Source organism: Balaenoptera borealis (assembly GCF_965194805.1).
Source record: "Balaenoptera borealis genome assembly, chromosome: 11".
NCBI classification, from domain to species: Eukaryota; Metazoa; Chordata; class Mammalia; order Artiodactyla; family Balaenopteridae; genus Balaenoptera; species Balaenoptera borealis.
Window position 1 is genome coordinate 99,918,030 of NC_138868.1, and position 15,396 is coordinate 99,933,425.

Here is a 15,396-nt window from a genome sequence, read left to right on the forward strand (position 1 = left end):
TGAGGCCACAGCCTCCAGTAACCAGCTCGCTCGTCCCTCGAGCTGTTCCCGAAAGCCCCACCAGGAGGCGTCCTTTGCCCGCCGAAGCAGGCCGGGCTCGAACTCTTTGGTGCCGGGGTGGGCGGCTCTTTGCGCAGGGCAGTGCAGGATGCGGGCTGCGCCCGGGTCCCCCAGAGGTCGATCAACCGCAGCGCCCGCGCCTCGTCCCGCGGCCGTTCTGTCGCGCGCGCCCCTCGCGCCCCTGCCCGGAGCCGCGTCTCCGACCCCGCGCCTCCCGCTCGCCCTCGGTCCCCCGCCTGGGGCGGCGGCAAGTTTGCCCCCGGCCGCTCGGCCCCGCCACCGCTGCGCTCCTCCAGCGCCTGGGCCCCGGGCGCGCCGGGAGAGGCGGCGGGCGGGCGGGCGGCCCGGCGCGCGGGCCCCGAAGGGGCGCCCCCGCGGCTGGCGTGCGCGGGCCGTCGCAGTTCCCGCGCTGCCCGCCGGGCGGCGCCCCGCGCCTCGACCGCGCTCCTCCCGCGCTGCCGGCTCCACGCTCGCTCGCAGCCGGACACAGACTGCCTTCAGCTGCCAGCGGATCGCGCTGGAGCCGCCGCGGCTGCTGCGGAAGAAGAAAAAAAAGGGAAACAACAGCCCGGCGGTCAGCGGAGCAGCGCCCAGCCCCAGCTCAGCCCCCGGAGTGCGGAGCCGCCCAGGTAAGGGCAGGGCCCGCCGCGGCGCCCCAGGCCCGCACCCGCGCTACCCCTGCGCCCCACGCGTCCCATCCGCGCGGAGCTCCGCGCGCGCCCGGATCCCCTACTTCTGACGTCTCTGCCTCTCCTGCTCTCCGGGGCCGCGGCCCCGCACCCTTCCCCTGCCCCCGCCCCCACCCCCTTCCCTGCGCCCTTCCCTCCCTCTCCCGCCTTCAGCCAGCGTGTCCCCTGCACTCCGGTCCCTGCGTCTCCCGAACGGGCTCCGAACCCCCATCGCTCTGCGCCCGTAGTTCCTCCAGTCTCCATCCCCATCTCCCTCCCTCCGCATCCCTTCTCCGGGCTCGCCGTCCTCCCCCTCTGGTCCTCCCCCTTACCCTGTACAACTCCCAGCTCTGCCTCTGCCCCCTGCAGGGATGACGGCCCCTTCCCCACCCCGGCGCTTCTCCCCACACCTCGTCACCCTCCGCTTCTTCGGTCGCCTCGGTCCCCGGCTCCAGTGCCCCATCCCAGCCCGGAGCCCACGAAGCCCCCTCCCCCTTTCCTCACTGCCATCTGCCTCGACTGCCCCCCCCCCGGCGCCTTCCGTGGACTCCTGTCACCACCTCCCCACCCTACACGCCATCTCGCTTCGGGGGAATAGCGTCCTATGAGAAATGACCCTCTTTCCCTGGACTAATGAGGCTCCTACCTATCCCACCCTAGTTCACCTGAGTGGGAAGTGAGGGAGAAACTCTAGAGACCTGCATTTGGGCGTATGATGCGGGAGGGGGCTGGCGAGGAGAGGGGGAGGGGAGCTGCCTGAGATTCTCTCCAGTGAGGACCGGCAAAGCGGTGAGAGGCTCAGACCTGGCCAGGGTTGGTGGCCAGCTTGCGACAGCTGGGACAGGGGTTTCGGGGCTCCGAGAGCACCTGTGTCTCTTCCTCTGGCTCCGTTGAGCTGAGGAAAGTGAGAGGGGAGGAGTTGGAGCCCGGGGAGAGTTGGCCTTTGGGCTGGGGAGGCCGCGGCAGGGGAGGACCTGGGCCCTCTGGGCCGCCGGCCTGGCCATGGCGGGGCAATGCGGCCGAGCTTCCCTCCCGCCGGACCTCTGACTGCACAGCTCTTGGCGTCTCTACTTTGTGCTGCCATCTTCCTCCTGGTGCTGTTGTCTGGTGATGCCACAAGGTGCCACCTCCCTGCCTCCCTCCAGTGGCTCTCCTGGGCATGTCTCCCAAGGGCCTGGGTTGTCTGGAAAGGGGAGGGGCCCTCTGGGCTTGGCTGGGCCCCTGTGCCAGGCAGTGGGTGCCAGTCAAGACGAGACCGAGAGGTCCCAGGACTGGCCGAGAGCCCGGAGCCCTGCCAGGAACGAAGAGAACTACCTTCACCTAAGCTCCCTGGGTGACAGGGGTGCTTCCAGGAGCACCTGCCAACGGCAGGCATGGTATCCCCCAGGATAGAGGATGCCTGGGTTGGCAGTGGGCACCTGAGAGAGAAATCTGGTCCTGTTTGCTCCCTGAGTGTCTGTGCTCATGCGATGGGGCGAGGGCCGGGGAGAGGTCAGCTGTGCTCCAGTCCCACCCGGAAAGGAAGCCCCGGGAACTCCACTGGGCATCATCAGGCTCGTATTTGCTGAAGCTGCAGCTCATGCCTCATCATTAATCAGGTTTATTATGTTCCTCACTGGCTGGATGTGTTCCTCAAGGTCACGACCCTTTGGAGAGTTAATCTCATTTGCATACATTACAGTGTCTGGGTTTGTTAGTGGAGGGGGGTTGAAAGGAGGTTCTGGTTTTCTGTGTTTTCCCTGTCACCCACCTCCCTAGGCATCTTGATCGTTGGCTAGCATTTTCCCCAGCACTCAAAGTTCTTCCTAGAGACTGGGTCTGCTGCTTGGTCTGGCTGTCCAGTGTGGTTTTCCCTGAGGATGGAAAGGGAACTTTGCATGGTGAGAGAGAAGTGGAGACTCCAGGGAGAAGGTCCCAGCTGCTGGGGTGCAAGGCCTCCTGGACAGTGGGCCTCAGCTGCCCCCAGTGTGGGTCTCAGCCTGACCGAGATGGAAGGAAGGAAGGAAGGAAGGAAGAAGGGCAGGATGACCTGTCCTGGGTGACAGGGAAAAACTGTGCGGAAAACAGGAGGAACAGCGAGTAGGAAGCCTTTGGCCATGTGGCTGGTGCGAGTGGGTAGTGGCAGGGAATATGTGTGGGAAGAAACATCTCTTGTTGCTTCTGCATAGTACGGATCCCTTATGTGGGGATTGAGTTCTGCAGTTTTCCAAATGCTTTTTAGAAAAATTACTTCACTTGATCTGAACCAGACAAGCGTTTTGTCTGTACCACTGCCCTGCGGGGAGCTGTTATTGATCCCCCGGAAACTGATGCTCACAGAGGTTAAGTGACTTGTCCAAGGTTCTGCAGCCACACCTGAGGCCTCTGGGCTCCCAGCCCAGGGCTCTTGTGATACTACTTGTTGCTTTTTAAAGTCTCAGCTGTTCAGCCCTTCCTCTCCACATCCTGCGCTTGAGCCCTCACGTTCTCCAGTGTCAGCTCAGCACCTCTCCCTGCTCTGGGAGCTGGCTGGTCCTTGGTTCTGCACTCTCCCTGCCCGTAGACTGGCTGCTCCGGTGCCCTGGTTGTTCTGCCCACCTCACCCCAGCCCATGGCTTCCTCTTGACTCCCTCCTGCAGAGAGTTCCAGGTTCTCCCAGGCACGTGGCCTGGTCACCTTGGAAGCCTCGGCTCCCCCATCCCACTGGTGCCCAGCCTGACCTTTTTCCCCGGCCACTGTCCCTCTTGGGGCTCCAGTGGCTTACCCCTGTGTTATGGTAACACAGCCTTCTCTCTGGGCAGCCTGCAGGCAACCGGCCGCCACACCTGCCTTCCTGCAAAGGATGGTATTTGTAACATGTGACCAGGTCTCCAGTGCGTTGGTGGCCCTGGGTTTCTGGAGAGAGTTCCCAGACTGTGGCCTGGAGTTTATGGCATCCACATGCTGGCCCTGACCTTATGCCTCTGGATGTGACCCTCTGCCCCCCTCACCCCACACCCTCTATGCCTCGCCTTTTCCTTTCCTCCTCTTTTCTGCCCAACTACACCTTTCCCAGCCTTCAAGGTGCAGCTGGAGCCGCACAAGGTGCAGGCTGGGAAGGACCCCACCCGCCCCCATGCTGGCCTTCCGTCCCAGCAGGAAGTGGAGGCAGCTTCAGCTGCTAAGTGCTGGGTAGACCTGGGGTTCCTCTCTTGGTGTCACTCCCTGAGTGACTTTGAACAAATGGCCTAACCTCTCACTTGCCTCACCTGTAAAATGGGGATAATCTCACCTGCCTGAAAGGGTTGTTGTGGGCGTGAATGGGAGCAGAATGGGAATGTGGTTTGTCAGCCCAGGAGGTGTCCGGGGGCATCCCCGGCTGGCTCCTCCCACACTGCCTCTGTGGTTTAGCTCCCAGCTCCTGCCTGCTCTGGAGAATTCCCTGTCCCTGTTGGTCTCCCCACCTAGACGGCAGGTCCCGTGAGGAGCAAGGCCTTTGCTTGCTGCCTTTTCACATCCTTGGCTCCAATGGAGCAAGCCCTGTCCTTCAGCATCCCATAAATCGGCCCCTGCTCGTAGTAGGAACTAAGAAATAATTGATACTTGATAAAAATATTTGGTTACATAAAATAGGGTATGCCTTGCAGGTAGCAACTCCAATATGAAAAAACATTTTAAACCACAGTACCAGCCGAGGTAAATGATGGGAAGGAAGGAGAGAATCAATTTAACGTTATACTGCCTGCGAAGTCTGCTCATTTCACTCAGTCACCCCCGAGACCCTGTGAGTTAGACGTGATCATCTCCATTTTTACAGGTGAGGAAGGGGGTTCACAGGGGGCCCTGTGGTGTAGGTGTAGCCCGCTCCGTGCCATGTCACAGACCAGGGAGGGCTCCAGAACCCCACTTTCTTCCCCTAGGCTTGGGCCTGAAAAAGGGAAGGAGAGGCTCTTTGTAAAAAGATACTTCCCAGGCTTTCTTTAAACAGCTGAGCACCTCTGTCATCTCCATGCAGCCCAGCGGGGATGGGGGCGTGGTTACCAGCACCTCGGGAGGCAGGGCCTCCTTCAGCAGGGTTCTGAGCAGTGGCGAGCACAGGAGGGCACGGTTGGCACGTGCGGCATGGGTGTGGATGCGCAGTGGCCGCCGGCTGAGCAGGTGTTCAGACAGGGCTGGAGCTCAGGGATGGGAGGAAGGACTTCCCGGTGAGGAGGGGCTGCACAGGTCAAGTGGGGACAGGGGGCGTCCCAGGGATTGGGTGATGGGCAGAAGGGACGGGGCAGGTGAGGCAGGGTCCTGTCTGTGGGGAAGAAGCGGGGCAGGGCTGGGGCAGAACTAGCTTGAGCCTGCAGGACCTTGAGAGCCAAGGAAAAGGGGTTGGGGATCCTTGGGCAGAGGAGAGCGGCGCCCGAAGCGGGGCGCGGGCCTGGAGGGTGGTGACGGCAGGGGGGTGCACTTGAGCGGCACTTCCACGGAGCAGCAGAATGTGCTGACAGATTGGGCTCGCAGATGAGGGAGCAGGAAGTGTCGGAGGGAACGTCGAGATTTCCAGCCTCGGTCTGGAGGATGGTAACGCCGCTTTCGGGAACACGGGGGCCAGGGTGGGGATGTGGGTCTGAGGGAGGCTGGGAAGTGTGTTCCCAGACGTGCTGTGAGCGGGGCGATGGGGCGTTTGGGGGTCGTCCTGGGTGGCCATGGGGTCCTGGACAGCAGCCCACCAGTCTGTGCGAGGGCGCGTGCCTAGGGGCATGGGCTGCCCAGGGGGCTGGTCCCAGGCGGTCCTGATGCCTGAATCTCACTCCCCAGCCTCCTGGGAGACGCCTCTGTCCTCTCCTCCTGGCGCTGGGACCCTTGTGCCCAGCACTTACTGTACCTGTCATCTCCAGGGGACCGTGCCTTGCACAGAGCGGCTGCTAAATAAATATTTGTCTTATTTAAGTGGCCTCAACTCGTGTTTAGTAAGTGTTTGTTACAGAGATAAGTTTGTAGAACACGGTGGGTGAGGAGGGGAGAGGAAGGCTGGGTGGGCCTTCAGCCGCTGGGAGTGAGGGTTCCCAGGCTCCTCCGTCACACGGGGCGTTGATCTCTGTGACTCTCTCCTCCCCTCCATGGCCCCCCACTCAGTGCTGGACCCGCCTGTTCCCCAGGGTGCTGGGGCCCCTGTGGTGGGGGAAGGAGCGAGGGTCCAGAGGCCGGCAGGCCTCCCTTTGTTACTCAGTCCTGGGTTTGAGACTGGCCTGCCCCGCACCTGGGGGTTAGCCCTGCCCCGCACCTGGGGGTTAGCCCTGCCCCGCACCTGGGGGTTAGCTCTGCCCCCCACCTGGGGGTTAGCCCTGCCCCCCCCGGGGGTTAGCCCTGCCCCTCACCTGGGGGTTAGCCCTGCCCCTCACCTGGGGATTAGCCCTGCCCCGCACCTGGGGGTTGGCCCCCTCACCTGGGGGTTAGCCCTGCCCCGCACCTGGGGGTTGGCCCCCTCACCTGGGGGTTAGCCCTGCCCCTCACCTGGGGGTTAGCCCTGCCACTCACCTGGGGGTTAGCCCTGCCCCGCACCTGGGGGTTAGCTCTGCCCCCGACCTGGGGGTTAGCCCTGCCCTTCACCTGAAGTCCCGTTCTTGCCTCCTCATTCCTTCTTCTGCTTTTCTCAGGGAGCAGTTTGCTCAGAGGAAGCAGAGAAAACCAGGTGGCGGTGGTTATCTCTTTTCAGGGTGCGGGGGGGGTATTTTGGCCGTGGAGAGGCTGAAAGGGAAGCTGGGTGTGCACAGTCTCGGGGGGCATTTTGGGTGGGGAGGGGCTGTGCTGTGGACCCCTGGGGGAGAACTGGCTTGGAAACGGGAAATCCAGGCTACTTTTCGCTGCCTCAGGTTCCTCTCTCTACAATCTGGGGCCTACGAAAAACTCGACATCATGGGTTCCCGATGCAGTGAGATAATCACGTGGAGTCGAGGCTCCCGGAGGAGGGAGCAGGGAGGGTGTGACCCCCCAGGACAGGGAGAGTGGCTGTGGAGAGAACACGTATTTAGAATTGGAGTTTAAGGGCCAGAGTTAAAGCGGAGGATTTAAGAAGATGAGAAGTCAGTAGCCCAGAGGAGGTTAAGATGTGTAAGTGAGAGGCTGGCTACAAAGCACACTTAATAAGAAGGAGAAGTTTAAGAAGCCGAGGAGGATGGACACATCCCAGGCGCCGGGGCCGCTGAGGGGGTTTCTGCTGTCCAGCCTGGCAGGGCCCCTGAGGGGGGAGGCTGGGTTTAGGGATGAAGTGCCGCTGTCACCTTTTGGGGACAGCTCTCTGCTTCTCTCTGCCTGTCGGGTGGCCTGAGCAGGGCACCCTGTTCTTCCTCCAGAGGCTGTGTGGGGCGGTGGTGGCCACTCCTGGATCAGATTGCACGGGAATCCAATCTCAGCTCTTCCAGTCCCATAGGGTGTGGTGTTGGCCAGGGGCTGAGGAGCGGCATACCCACCTCTGTGAGTCTCAGCAGGTGCTCTAAGTGCTTGTGAAGTGGTTGCAGTTGCTATTGTTAGAAGTACGATTACGTTTTCATCTTTACAGAGTCTCTCCCAGCCCTGTTCAGTTCCTAAGATGTTACAGAATACCATCCCTAGCAAGGTCGGTGAGAGGGTGGGAAGGCCTTATTGGGAGGCAGCAGGGGCAATTTTTTGAAATCATCAGAGAAGTCTAGAGTGAGTTCAGTCCAAGCCCCAGACAGAGGAAGGCCCTGAGGTTCAGGGAGCTTAAGTCACTTGTCCAGGTTATAAGGCGGGGAGTGGCAGAGCTGGGGCATCCTTTTCACTGGGCTTCGTGGCCCTCCACACAGAAATGAGAGGCTGGAAAAGAGAGACTTCTACAAATCATTTGGTCCCATCCCGGCATCCAGACAAAATCCGATTAGAACTAAGAAGGAGAATGATCTTGATTCTTTAAGGCACCAGACTGTGCACTCCTTGGGGGCAGGGATACAGCCTTGGGTTTTTGTCTCTAGCACTTGGCTGACACATAGTAGGTACTCAGTATATACTTGTTAAATGGACAAATTAGTTCACCACACCACCACCAATGACAACAATAACAGCTAATAATTATCGACTGCTTATTATGTACCAAGTATGATGCACAGTGCTTTCCATATATGATCTTGGTTCATCCTCTCAATAACTTTAAGGTACTATTATTACACCCATTTTACAGATGAGGAGGCTAAGATTCAGGGCAGGTGATTAATTGGCCCAAAGTCTCATAGTTAGTAAGAAGCAGAGTTGGAATTTATACCCAGGCGGTCTGATTTCACACTCTGGTGGTAAAATTTCTGTGTGCGTGTGTGGATGCATACACGTGTGTGCACACATGCACGTGTATGTGAAATATGTGCTGATTCTCCCCTAATTTCCTAGACTCCCTCTGGCTCCCTCACTACTTCTCCTGTTCCCCATCTTGTAGGCCAGGAGGCCAGGCATGGAAGGGAGCAGTGGCCTCTTGCTGCTCCGGTGCTTGTCTTCCCTTGGCCTGATTCCTTTGACCCCTGAGTAAGAGGGCACTGGCAACCCTGGGGGAACGATTAAAGATCACCCCCAACAGAGCTTCTGCAGTGGTACCTGATCGTGTGCCAGTCTTTTCCAACATGGAGGCCATCCAGGCGAGGGCCTGGGGTGGAGGCCAGAGGAGGCAGCCACGTGAAGCCTTCACAAGACTCTCGTGAGCCGAAAAATGTGAGCGTGATGGAGCTCAGGTGACACGGGGCCCCGCGAGGTCCTCGGCCCAACCCTGTCCAGACCAGCCGGGGTCAGTGTGCTCTCTATCCCCCCAGGACCCCGGTCCAGGCTGCTCTGCATGGCTTCCCAGAGTATCGGGGGGGTCTCCCTGGGGTCTTGGACTCTCAGAAGCATCGTGGAACCTGGAAAAAGTCCGAAGGCACCCTGCTGTTACGGTGTGGTTATTATTGATCTTTACAGCATCTCCCTGGCCAAGTGTGGTTCATGAGATCACAGCAGAAGAACGTCCCCAGCAAGGGTGGTGACGGGGGGAGTTTGGGCATCTCTCTTTCTAGAGGCAGCAAAGACTTCTTCGGGAGTAGAGAGAGCTAGAGTAGGTTTGGGGGGGCAGAAGGCCCCCATGGAGTCATTTCCTGGGGGGAGGTCATGGGTGGAGCTTGTCACCGGGCCCCCACCCCACCGCAAACCTCCATCAGCACAACTGGCCCTTGAGCTGAGGCTCTCAGTGCCACTTCCTGGTGGGTATCACGTATGCAGAGACTTGTGATGTCTTGGTGACTTCTTCTCCCCCAAGGATCTCACAGGGCCACAAACCTGAGAGGTAGATGGGGCAGGGAGGAATTATCATTCCAGACTCTCAGAATTTCAGTAACTAACCAAAAACAAGAGTTAGCGGTTGAGAGGTTGGATCAGAATCCAGGACTCCTGCTCCCTGCCCGGGGCTCTGTCCACACACCTGAGGCCTTCTGAAGGCCACCGCTGACTGTGCAGATGGCGGAAGCAGTGGTCCTAGGGCACACCTGCTCTTCCCCAGGTTGAGAACGTTGCACAGAATAAGGCAACATTTGTCCAAGAATGATAATGCCTATTTTATTGCTGGGAAAACTGAAACCCAGGGAGATTAAATGAATCACAGAATCTTATTCCTGGAAGGAACTTTAGATCATTCAGTCAGCATCCTACCTATGCCTTCCTCGTGTCCACAGACAGAATCTCCACTGGCTAGTTATCTAGCCTCAGCTGCCCCTCCCTCCTTCTCCTCCCCCTCCTCCTCCTCCTCCCCCTCCTCCCCCTCCTCCTTCTCCCCATCTTCTTTTTTTTTTTAAACATTGTTAATAGTATTTTGCTTTAAAAAAATAATAATTAATTTTTGGCTGCGTTGGGTCTTTGTTGCTGCACGTGGGCTTTCTCTAGTTGCGGCAAGCGGGGGTACTCTTCGTTGCGGTGTGCGGGTTTCTCATTGCAGTGGTTTCTCTTGTTGCAGAGCACGGGCTCTAGGTACTCAGGCTTCAGTAGCTGTGGCACGTGGGCTCAGTAGTTGTGGCTCGCGGGCTCTAGAGTGCAGGCTCAGTAGTTGTGGTGCATGGGCTTAGTTGCTCTGTGGTATGTGGGATCTTCCCGGACCAGAGCTCGAACCCATGTCCCCTGCATTGGCAGGCGGATTCTTAACCACTGCGCCACCAGGGAAGTCCCTCCTCATCCTCTGAAAGCTAACATTATTGAGCACTTACTGTGTTCTAGTTGTTTGAAATGTATTGAGTTGATCTTCCAACAACCCTATGAAGTAGCGACTATCATCTCATTTTACAGATGAGTAAACTGGGGCTCAGAGAGTTGCATAGCTTGCCCAAGGTGACTCACCAGTAAGCGGTGGAGCCTGAGTATAAACTCAGCAGTCTCGACCGTGCTTTTGACCACTCGTGAGGCAGGCCATCCCTCCCCGGGGAAGCTGTTAATGAGGGAGCACGTGAGAGCACCCAGCACATTGCCTGGCATGTAGAAGGTATTCAGGAAATGCTAGTGATTCTCTTCCAAAGATATCAGAAGGTTTTGCCTCATACGAGCCAAATCTACTTCCCACGGGTCCTTGTTCTACACCCTTCCTTGGAGCCCCATGAGGCACTTCTATCCTTCTTCCCCTTCCAGTCCTGGGGATGTGAAGATACCTCATGAGCAAGAAGCAAAGCCTTCTTCTACCTGGGTTTCTGTTCAAGACTCTTTCCCAAATGGAGTCCCCTAGCAGGAAGATGATGGCCTGGAGCTGGGGGGGCGTGCGGGCGGTGTGAAATGTGCAAGGCTGGGACTGGCCTCAGGGGCAGGTAGGTGCCCGATCCTTGGTCATGTCCATTTATAGCACACGTTGCCCGAGTGCCTCTTAGGTGCCAGGCACGGACACAAAGTGGCACAGGGTGGGCTCCCCCCAGGGCTGGGCCTTTACTAAATGTGTGCAGAAGTATCTTCTGAATCTGTCAGATGATGGATGTTGGGCCTCAGATCCTGGGGGCAGGGGACTGAGGACCAAGGTGACCACCTGCTCCTTTGAGCTCCTGTGAGGCCGGGTGATGCTGCAGACCCCCCACCAGAGGGCCGAAAAGTTCAGATGACCCAAATCTAAGGGTGGGCAACTAGGTGGAGAAAGCTCACCCAGCTTGGGTGAGTATGGAAAGTAGCACTGTACCATTCTCCTTTGCAAAGCAAGAGTCTTGCCAGAGTCCAGAGTAAATAGGCTGGAACATGAGATCTGCCAGGTAGGGTGCAGATCGGCAGCAAACAAGGCAATTGCATGAGGCGAGTAGTGGCAAGTCAGCTGAGGAAGTGCGCTTCCATCGCATGAGGCCAGCCAGGCTGGCGGCTCGTGGGCTAGCTCTTCCCCTCAGCTCCCCTTTGGGGAGGGGGTTAGCAGAGGGGGATGCTCAGGGCTTGACCTTGGGCCTCAGGAACTGGGGTGCACCTTTGTCCCATGTTCCTGGGCCAGGAATGCTACCCCTCTTGTCATGTCTCAAGTGTCCATCCTCATATGTCCTGGCAAATCCTCACAGCAACTTACACTATAGGGATTATTGGTTCCATTTGACCCAGGAGATGACGGATGCTCTGAGAGCCGGGTAATCGGAGGTCACACAGCTGGACCACAGCATTGCCCCTTTTTTCTATACCTGCGGCTTCTCCTGGTGGTCAGTGCCTCTCCAAGGAGCCAGTAGGTGTCTCTGCCTGAGCCTCCAGTCCCCGTAGGGGAGGCACTTAAAACGGCTCACCTGGGGGAGGGTCAAGGGCAGGTGACCATGAAGCCAGCCAGGCCACAGTCAGATGCTTCAAGGAGGTCAGCAGAGATCATTGTCTATCTCCCCAGGACATGAGCTCCACTGGCACAGGGCCTGTGTCTGTTTCTCAGAATTGCATCCCCAACAGCTAGGATGGTACCAGCATATAGTAGGTGCTCAATACGTATCTGTTGAATGAATGGCCTCTTCGGGGAGCCCCTTGTGTGCAGCGGCCCTGGATGGTAGAGCCCAGGGCTAGCAGTGAGCCTCGGCTCTGGAAAGCTTGGATGGGCTGCTTCAGCTCACAAACGTGTGGGACCAAAGAGTCAGTTGTGTAGATCTCAAAGCACATTTGCCCGATGGGTAGTGGGATTAACACAACCCGTGATGGAGCCGAACCAGTACAAAGGGCAGCCCTGGTCCTCCTGGACCGTGGCCCCAAGCACTTCGACACCTCCTCAAACCCAGCCGAGCCTGGCATCAGGGGCCGAGGGGGACTGGACGGGGGTGTCTAGTGGGAGCGGGGGTGGCATGTGCAGTGAGAGCTCTGACTTTTAGATCAGGGTGGGGACACTGCCGCTCCCGTGAGTCAGGACGAGGCTCCGGGAGCAGAGGCCTGAGCGCCAGGGGAGCTCCCCTACACACGCAGTGTGAGCCAGGGACGGCATGCCTCCAGAATTCACTTCTTCCCGGTAGAGTTAAGGTGGAAGGGCCGCGGGCAGGGTGGGCGTAAGGACTGCGGGGCAGAGGACCTAGGAAAAGGCTGCCTTTCGTGGGGATGGAGGGCCCCAGGATTTGGGGCGCGAGCCGAGGCCCTGTCTGACCTTTCAGCCCCTGGATCTTGGGGCACAGTCAGGTGCTGCACGTGGATGCAGGATCCCAGTGACGCCTGCTGCCCGGTGCTGTCTGTGGTCAGCGGTGTCTGCTGGGTTTCCTCCTTGGCCCACTTCTGCTGATTGGTGGCGGTGCCTGCAGTGCTGGGTTGAAAAGGGTCTGGGTCTGAGCGTTGGCTCCCTGGGATGGGGCCTGGGTTTGACTTGGGATGTCTGCCAGGGGCACAGGGTGCAATAAATTTGTCAAGTCGGATTTAGTCCAATCAGCTCATTTTACAAGTAAGGAAAACAAGACTCAGAGAGAGGCAGTAACTTGCCCGAGGTCACATCCCTTGCAACATCAGGATTCGAAATGGGGTGCCCTGGCCCCTGGTTCTTCCTTGTCTCACGCCTCTCACTAGATTGGCTCTCCAAGAGTCTCTTATCAAACCAGGGGAGCAAGTGCCCTGCTCCACTGCTCCCTATTCACTGGTGCCCCCATGCTCCCCAGCTGCTAGCCAGCCCCATCGGTCCTGGGCAGGGCGGGGAAGGAGCCTGGGAGCAGGCCCTGCCCTCTGGGAGTTGTGACCCCAAGAGCCATGTGGAGAAGAGACGGGCAGAGATGTCTTGCAAACCCACAGCAGGCAGTAAACACACACCCGTACGGGACAGGGACATGCCCAGTTAGCCGTGTGTTAAGACCCAGTGTCCAGGCTGAAATGGGCAGAGTGGGACAGGCTGATGGCTCTCCTCTGAGCAATCCCAGGAAGCTTCCTGGAGGAGGGGACTTCCCTGCAGCTTGGGGTGGAGGGTGGGCTGGTGTGATGTGTGGGAAGTAGCCTGGTGTGGTAGAAAGATGACAGGAGCAGGAGGGGGCCTTGGCCAGCCTGGGGTTGGAGTTCCCACCTCTTTACTTACTCTGCAGCCTTGGACAAGTCTGTTACTATGTCTGAAGCCTCTGTTTGCTCAGCAATAAAATGGGGATAATAAAACACATAATCTAGGGCTTGGGGAAGAGCAAATAGGATAACATCTATGGAAGGACTTCTTAAGTCAGGTGCTTTCAGTACATATTGTACGACTTTACATAAGATTCAAGAACAGGCAGAGCAATCTATGGTAATAGAAGTCAGGATAGCAGTCACCTTTGGAAGAGGACAAGGGGGATGGAGAGGGTTCTAGAATGCTCATAATGCTCTTTCTTTATCTGAGAGCTGTTTCTGTGGGAAATTCACTGAGCTCTACACTTATGTGCACTTTTCTGTACGTACATTATACTTCAATTTAAAAACTTTTTCTTAAAAAAGTGCTTGTAATGCTTAGAGTGGCCAGGTTATAACGGCCAGACACTTGACGGAATGTCCACGAGGAGACCTGGAATGATGTTAGTAGAAATCATGGCGGGTTTCTGTGGAATATTTCAGGCAGTGTGCTAATCACTTCACATGCATTTTCTCATTTAATCCTTCCACAGCCCCCATTTTACAAGTGGGGAAACTGAGACTTAGAGGGGTTATATAAGTCGCCCAAAGTCAGCCAGCCTGGGGCAGAGGTGGACACAGGCCAGGTCTGACTCCAGAGCGGCCCTCTCGGTAGAGCATGAAGGACATAGATGTTGCCCTGACCCCTTCCTCAGCTAACTGGGGGTGGGTGGGGGGAGGGGGTGGTTCCTGGGTCTGTGTTGTCTTTTAACTTCAAGGTACCAGGGCCCCGCTGGCCCGCAGCTTGTGGTGGAAGATGCAGAACAGCGCTGTTCCCGAGCTGGTCCCAATCTGGAGATGCCTCCAGAATGGGAGTAAGTGGGAAGCAGGAACCAGACGAACGCATTTGTCTGGAGAGCCTCTAGATCATGCAGGCGGGGTGGGGAGGGGAGGGGACTGTGTCGGGGGTCCAGAGCAAATGATGCCTTGCTCAATTTAAACCTTCCAGGGCAGATCCCTGCCAGGTAAGAGGGACAATGGCAGTATTTCTCCTCCCAGCAGCCAGGGCAAGAGGGAGTTGTTCTGCGTAATGCGAGTTTCTTCACCGACCCCCAGAGCCTGTGCCTGGGGATTTGCACCTTCACAGAGGCCTTGCTGCCAGGAGGAGCCCGGGGCACGCTTGCCTCTTCCCGGGGTGGGCTTGGGGCTGGGAGGAAGATGGGAAGTCAGGCACTTTTCGTTGCCTTTATTCTTTGGCGAAGCGAGTCAGCGGAACTCAGACTAAGCAGCCCTGCCCTGTGCCCTTGTCTAGTGGGAGAGAGATGCCATTGTGTTTGCGTTTAAATGCAACTGGCAAAGCAGATAAAGCCTTATTGTTGTCCAAGGTTTCCAGTCACATGGGAAAACGAGGGCCCGGTACCATCATTCAGGGTGCTGGAGGGCAGACAGCTTCTGTGCCAGCAGAGCCGCTCACCTCCTCTGGGAGGCCTGCCCTGATAAACCCCTCCAGCTCTTTTTTTTTTTTTTTTTTAAACACCTTCATTGGGATACAATTCACATACTTTTTTTTTTTTTTTTTTTGGTCTTCATGGCTGCGTGCGGGCTTTCTCTAGTTGTGGCGAGCGGGGGCTACTCTTCGTTGTGGTGTGTGGGCTTCTCATTGCGGTGGCTTCTCTTGTTGTGGAGCATGGGCTCTAGGTGCGCGGGCTTCAGTAGTTGTGACACGCAGGCTCAGTAGTTGTGGTGCATGGGCTTAATTGCTCCGTGGTATATAGGATCTTCCCGGACCAGGGCTCGAACCCATGTGCCCTGCATTGGCAGGCGGATTCTTAACACTGCACCACCAGGGAAGCCCACCCCTTCAGCTCTTGATGGTTACATCCCAGCCCTCAGCAAGGAGGTACATAAACACTGTGAATAGAGTAAACACACTAGCACGTTCTGGTTGTTTATGATGATTTTTATCTTAAGTCTATCTCTAGTACGTTGGTCCTGTCACCCCTATTTGCCTGGAGGCTAGCTGAAGGCAGGGACTAGGAGGACCCTTCCTCTGGACCTCCCTTAGGGATTCCATCCATGTAGCAAGTACCAGTCTGCAGTGCTGGCTCTAGTTCCCCAGTGTGGAGTTGACTCTCTGCCTCAGGACCTTTGCACATGCTGTTCATCTGCTTGGAACCCCTTCCTCCACCTCCTCTCCTACTTTTGCTTCTCCATTCCTCTTCCAGGAAGCCCT

At 57.5% G+C, this 15,396-nt stretch overlaps 1 protein-coding gene across 2 annotated transcripts in view; it reads left to right on the forward strand.

The window, feature by feature from the left end:
- The first annotated feature begins 533 nt into the window (after window positions 1–533).
- GRIK4 (glutamate ionotropic receptor kainate type subunit 4) overlaps window positions 534–15,396 on the forward strand; it is a 456,420-nt gene continuing 441,557 nt past the window's right edge. For both annotated transcript variants that reach the window (XM_082339798.1, XM_082339799.1), the window contains exon 1: window positions 534–689. The gene's annotated coding sequence lies outside the window, so the exon portion shown is untranslated. The remainder of the gene's footprint in view (window positions 690–15,396) is intronic.